General features: G+C 34.0%; 1 protein-coding gene across 2 annotated transcripts in view; it reads right to left on the bottom strand.

The window, feature by feature from the left end:
• The window catches only part of LOC107448948 (uncharacterized), a 40,878-nt gene extending 40,582 nt beyond the window's left edge, over positions 1-296 (bottom strand). The window contains exon 1 of one of the 2 annotated variants that reach the window (XM_016064321.4): positions 159-296. The gene's annotated coding sequence lies outside the window, so the exon portion shown is untranslated. Of the gene's footprint in view, positions 1-53 lie in introns of both variants that reach the window. The other variant, XM_016064322.4, reaches the window with a different exon arrangement.
• Between the last annotated feature and the right edge of the window lie 6,966 nt (positions 297-7,262).

Genomic DNA, 7,262 nt, shown 5'->3' with positions numbered 1-7,262 from the left:
AAGACCAATGAACATGAACTAGGCAAATAGAATTAGAAAATAAAAAATTTTACACTCATCTGAAATATCTAAGACGCCGAAATTAATTTCAAAATAAATTAAACACAAAAAAACAACGTATTTAATGAAGAATAACATTAATCTTTCGCAAAACTTACGAAACAAAACGAAGGCGCCGCTTCCCTCACTTCATTCCGAATACTCACTCAAAAACGAAAATAAACACAGCTGTTTTTTCCATCCAATAAAATTCCATTATCGAAAAGGAGAAGTTGAAGTTCATAATTCTCTTTAACTATTCGTTTCGATGGGCAGAAACTGCTTTTCACAGTTGCGGCCGCAACATGAATGGATGTATCTTACTTTCCCTTCTCGTCTGTATCTCAATTAAACAAGAAAATACTTATAAGCAATTATTTATATTAAGCAAACAAGACTGTAAATTCGCATATTTCATAATTTTAGAAATTAAGAAGTCCGCATGATTTGTTGAACCTTTTCGCATATGCGTTGAAAGATGACAAAATAAAATCTGGAAAGAAAATACCGCACCTGCGCCCGATATAAGTATTATTTTATACGAGGGTTGCAAATTAAATAGTGGCAACTTAACCTTGAAACTCACAAAAGGGCGCGCATGCGTAAATAGGGTATGGGTGCGGTGAGGTGGCGCTGTTGTCGATGTGCAGAGTGCAAAAAACAGTCGATTTGCAACAACTACCCTTCGAAGGGTAGTTGTTGCGTGGCGTTAAAGTGAGGAGTTTCGTTTCCATCGCTCTAAAGCATGTTGTGAAAAGGCTTAATGACGAAAAGAGACGAGATGCTTGAATCCATCGTGCTACTGTCCTATATGGTAAAGCATTTGCTCCAAAGGCTTCCACTAATCCTCGATAGCATTCTGCTGCATTCTTGCCACGGGCAACCTCGATTATAAGCCACGACCGCTGATCACCTTTTGAAAACATGCTTTAGAGCGATGGAAACGAAACTCCTCACTTTAACGCCACACAACAACTAGCCTTCTAAGCTAATCGACTTTTTTTCGCACTCTACAGCCCCACCTCACAGCTCCCATATCTAATTTGCGCATGCCCGTCCTTCTGTGAGTTTAAAGGTTAACTTGCCACTATTTAATTTACAACCCTCGTAAAAAAAATTTACTTCTCCAATCAATTCCGAAAGTCATTGGTTCATTTTCATAAAATAATTTCAGCTTTAATTTTTTTATAGAGTATCCAAGATAGGGTATTTGGGGTTGTTGTTGTAGTTCATTTACGTCGCACTAGAGCAGCACAATGGGCTATTGGCGACGGTCTGGGAGACATCCCTGTGAATGATCCGAAGACAAGCCATCACAATTTTGATCTTCTGCAAAGGGGATGGCACCCCCGCTTCGGTAGCTCGACTACCTGCACGCGAAGTTGAGCACTTTACTGTAGAACAGTTTAACGAAGACCAATACCGCACACTCTCGGTCCCTACGCATACTGATCTAAGTGGTCACCCACTTGCACACCGACGGCAGCCAGTGATGCTTGACTTCGGTGATCTACTGGGAATCGTGTCTTAGCGATCAGTCCACTGCGGGACCGGTTATTCGGGGTTCTCAAATTATGAAGAAGAAAAAATTTCGTATTGTACTTAGTGATTGGGCATTTATATTATCTGTCTTAAGACAGTGCATTTATTTGAAAAATAAATGCGCTGTCTTAATAACAGGATAACAATATATGGGATAAAATTACCGGAAAATATATAATAACGGGATAAAATAACAGGACACTGTTAAAAGGAGATAAGCAAAGAAATTTCGCCAACCTGGTTTACGTTTTGAAAGAGAGGATCAGTTTCTATCAATTGTATAATCATTACATAGGGAGAGAACCTAGGTCACTTTTCTTCAGTTGAAACATTTCTTTAAAAGATGTGCTGTTCCTTTGCGTGAGGTTTTAAAAGAAAACAATCTTATAATTAACAAGCATGATTTATTTATAATTAACAATATTTAATTTAGAATATAGTACTTGCGTCTCAACGCAACACTAGCTGGTGTTCTTCCCGATGCGTAAACATAGCCTTGAATGGCTAAATACACCGCAACTCCACACCCTTTAAAAATAGAAAATTTAGACTCTCTTAGGAGACCTTTAAACCCTTTGGGATTTCCTCGGTTGAAATGGAATTAGTTGAGAAGTTGAAGATTGAGTACTTCTATCAACAAAACAGCTGGACTTGGTTTCTTGGTTGGAGAAGAATGACGTGTTTCCTGTGTTGATTTGACCTGTCCATATTGTTTCTTGTATAACTCCACCAGAATTAGTGGGTGCAGAAGAAATATGATCAGCGTCGATGCGTAGATTTTCACAGCTAAAACTATTTTGGGGAGCGTTAATAGTATTATTCAAGATCTGATCTCCAGTTGGCTGTATTTTATCCACGTGTCGTCTATAAAATGTACCTTGAACATTAACTGTGTAATGAAGAGCTAAATAATTTCTGATAACTGTTCCAAGTTTCCGTCTTGAATTGGGTGAATGATAGTTTTGAATAACCACCTTATCACCTTCGTGAAAGGCATAATCTTGGAAGATATACGTGTTTTTCCTAACCTTCTTGATTCTTCCGTCCAAGTCAGGAAGAACAAGATCTATTCTAGTTCTCATGTCTCTTGGTGAAGAAAAAAAAACATAGCCGGGTTAATCATGATTGTCATACATATTAGGCACGGTACGGTATTTTTATTTACGTCGCACTAGAGCTGCACAGAGAATATTGGTGACGATCTGGGAAACAACCCTGAGGATGATCCGAAGACAACATATTTATGTCACATCCCGTTTCACAGAGAGGACAGACACGCACCCCATCCAGGCATCCGTATATTCCAATTTTGACCTAAACCAGAACATGATCAATCTCCGATCTAGTGCCCACATAGGTATTGTGATTTGTTATGAGAGCTTGGATACTTTGTGACCCCGACAAATTCAGCGTACTCCAATTTTCATTTCTTAGGTCAATGAAGATCAAACTCACGACCTCTCGGACATAGGCTCAACACCATACCAGCCAGGCTGTCTCTGCCCATCATACATTCAGGACCGTTGCGATGTGCATAAGGAAGGTGCCTCTTGCTGAATATTTCCTGCAAAGTTCTGCATAGCACGGAGAGATTGCTTAAATGTGTGTACATAGCGTTCTGTTTGTCCATTGCTGGATGATTTGAAAGGGGCAAATCTCATGCGTAATGCTATTGCTTTGTATAAATGTTTGAAACTCTTGAGAAGTAAATTGTGTGCTGCTGTCGGCTTTTGTTGTTGCTGTTGTTCATTTACGTCGCACTAGAGCTGCACAATGGGCTATTGGTTGCTGTCGGAAACTAAAACTACAGGTAGTCCAAACCGTGAAAAACAGTCTCTGAGACATTCAATTGTTTTGAACGAGTTGACTGTTTTCATAGGGTAAACTTCAAGACAATTTGAATAGGTGTCAACATTGGAGAGAATCATTCGTTTAAAAATATGTCCTGAGAAACCAATGTGCACTTTTTTTTCTAAGGTATATTGGAAAATTCTCAATGATCAGTGTCGTACATAGACTTAGATGCGCTCCCTTGCAAGAATTATAAATGCGCCCTATCTCAGACTTAACACTATATTTTTTAAATTATAACATGAAACAAGAACACTATGAAAATACATCCGGGAATTTATAATCATTCATTTTATTGTAATTTAAAGATTTTAATTTAAATTATTTTAGTATGAATTAATAAAGAACTAATAATCGTGATGAAAAGGCGGAATTTAGAAAACTATTAAATTGGAACATTATATACACTTACTGAATAGCAACATTGGAATGAAATTTATCTTAATAATACAAGAAAATAACTCACTATCTTACAATAATTATATTCAAAGTTTAGTTAAGGGTTATTTTTATTTATAAAGTGAATTAAAAAATATCTTATGAAATATAAGAATATTATTATTTTTCTTGATATTCATATACTAGAGTGTACAACTTTTTTGAATGAAAGAAGCAGAATGTTTTAGATACAGTTCACGCATCATTTTGTCGCTTTAAAAATGTAGGGATTATTAAAACTTTGGAAATTCGTAATGATAACCACCGAAAAAAGCGAACAAATACTACCTTAATTTAATATTTGCTCAAAATAATTATAGTTTTTTTTAAGTATTCAGGTGCTACCATGAGTCACAAGTTGTTGACCAATATATGTAGTGTATTATTTCTGGATCGTATTCCCGCCCGAGTTGGGGTAGTGTTATTTAATCCACTGCCAATGATGAACCTTTGTTTTTGATGGGTCAGTTTTAAACCAAGGACAGTTCAGTTTTTCGCAGATTTTTTCAAGTTTTGGTCAATGTCTTGCCAGTACACGTACGAATTAACTGTTGCTTACATTTTTACTGCCCGAAGATGCCCATGATGTAACTCGTCTAATATATTTGTTTTGTGGCAATCCAGAATACATACTTGTTGCTCGTTCATCCTGTAAACTGTAAGATATACTTAATCATGCTTATTTATCCTACCATTATAATTGTCCTCCAAACTATAATATTTTTAAGAGTTTTCCTTAATGTTAATCGAACAGAGTGGCTTTAGCTAAATCCTTGGCAGTAATGGGTAGCAAATTTACAATCCAGCGTCATTTAAAAACTCACTCTCTTCTCTTAGCGACTTTTCTTCTTGGCAGTTGTTGGTCACAATTATAATGCAAGCTTTTAATTCTTTTAAAAATTGATACTTAAATTTTTTTTTTTTGTAATATAAGATATGAAACGGAACAGCGGGTCATTAGAGGCTGCTGCTGGATTAGAAGAACATTTACCGGTAAGTCTCGATTTCAGAAATTTGGTTCAAGGCAATATCCTTGAACTTTTATTTCAAGTTCAGATTTTAATGGTAAGCATGATAAACAGTCAGCATTGCCGTGGTCTTTAGTATTCCGGTATCAGATTTAGATAGAATTTAAAAATACGACTTTTTTAAAATTCGATTGTTTAAGAATTATGACAGATTTCACTCAAATGTAGTATTTTGTCATGCAGATTTTTAAAAAAAAATTTCTCGACTACTATGAAATAATAACAAATTAACTATTTACTAAAAATTACTTTTTGCATTTGGAAAAACGAATTTTATAATTGTGTGCAAAAATTTTCAATTATCTTCAATTCTTTAGATATGATGAAATACGCAATAAGTAAAATTAACATTATGAGGTCCAAACTTTGGACCCCTCTCCTAACCAAACTATTGATACTATATTTTCCAGACTGCTTCTACCATTATTTTGAGGGTCAGAAATCCTAATCTGTCGAAAATAAGGTATGTTTATTCAGAGAAATTACGTTTTTGTGTCTGATGTCGTAACTTAAAGTACCATTTGCACCAATTAATTAGCACATTTGAGGTCGCCCTCTCGAACATTTAAGATTGAGTTTTAGTACGTTAAAATCTGATCTCAAGATCAAAAGTTATTAAGGGTGATCTTTTTTTTCCGCACTGAACACCGATCTGGTTTAAACTACTAATACATTATAGAATGATAACTCCTGACATCTACTAAATCAGATATGCATTTGTTAGTACAATTCGGAAAATGTTAGCTTGGATAATGTTTCTATGGCAGGGTTACCAGCCTATTCTTAGCAACTGAGGCTGCATCATTGAAGTAACTTCCGCCTGATGTAATATACTTCTGTAATCGGCTGTACCAGTTTTTAAACTACTTTTAATCCACTGGTGGTTTAGCAAAAGAGAAAATATGGTAAAATATCTCACCCCCATACAAATTTCTTTATCTGATAACACCGAATTGGCTATGCGGAGCAGACTGCAGGTTAAAATACCACTTTTTACGAGTAGAACGATAAGTGGGTTAAAATTCTTTAGTTTTCAATTTGGACGTTCCGAGACTTCGACATCCTTAAACCATGTTTTCCTAGCAAATTTCTCAATTTCGGTAATAAAAGAACTTCGAGAGATTTGTATGCAGAGTATGGTAAATGGCTTATCTTTACAACCTCTGAAATAAGAAATTAGCTAAACATAAAAAGGTTTAAGTATGTCAAAGTCATTAAGAAAACCCCAGATTAAAATTTTAGAGAATTCCAAAAGAGAACTTTATAAGTTGTTTCTGAAACTTTTACAGTCGAGTACAGAATTGCATTACCTTAGGTTAAAGTTCTTTTCTGAACACATTAAATGGGTGCGTATGAATCCATATAATATTTTACGAAATTATTAAACCAGCCCTGGAAATTAATTGTTGCATTTCGTGGGTTTTTAAATTTTTAAGTTATTCAAAAAAATATTTTCTCGCAAATTTCCAAATATTCCTCAAAATTTGATATGCATTTGATGCTTTATTGGCACCATTGCTTTCTTCACATGGAAATTCTGATTTTTAATAGTTAATATTGTTTCTCAACTTTTGCAGAGCATTGCTGTTAACCCTTTTCAATCGTATTTTGTGAAAACATAAAGGAAATTGGTATCAGAGAGCAGGCATATGACGGCAAAAAATTAATTTCCTATCCTCATTCCAGTGTATTACGAGTGTCAAAAAACCAAATACTAAGATTTTTTTTATTTAATTTTATTTTTGGAAGCAAAAACATTTTTTATTCAATGTAATATTTTGAAAATATTTGAAAAAACAACAAAAAAAATTTTAAGCAAATAAATTATAATAAATGATAATAAATTTAAGCAAACACACGAAAATATGTGATATCAAATTCTATCTATGTCATAATTCAAATCTAAATCATATTCCGTGTGTAGAATCAATTGTTAGATTTAATAGATAAGAGTCAGGCAGCTTTAAGCACACAACTTCTAAATATTAGTTGTTTTATTATATATGTTTGCAAAATGTAATGTCTTATATCACTCTAATTTTTAAATAAGTCTAAAAATAACACTTTTCTTCCAAACAAATTAGTTAAAAAAATTGTAAGTAATGTCAATAATTGAATTATTATTACTTTTAGAAAACATTAGGTTGCTTAAGACACTATTTACGTTAAAACTTCAGTGATGATAGTTTTTTCATTCTTTAGGTTTCTTTAATTTCATGTTTTTTTTCTACTTTTGTAAATATTATATTTAAAGTCGAATTTCAATCGAAGAAACAATTGTTTTAAATTGTTCCTTATTTGAACTCGTTTTCACTCGAACTTCAAAATAATTTTCTACTTCGTATTTATAAGAAATTACTCTAA

This window comes from Parasteatoda tepidariorum, chromosome 11 (assembly GCF_982258835.1).
Source record: "Parasteatoda tepidariorum strain Cologne lab strain chromosome 11, Ptep-v5.0, whole genome shotgun sequence".
Taxonomy (NCBI): Eukaryota; Metazoa; Arthropoda; class Arachnida; order Araneae; family Theridiidae; genus Parasteatoda; species Parasteatoda tepidariorum.
The sequence above is the reverse complement of the archived record's forward strand: the minus strand, read 5'-3'. Positions and strand labels throughout refer to the sequence as shown.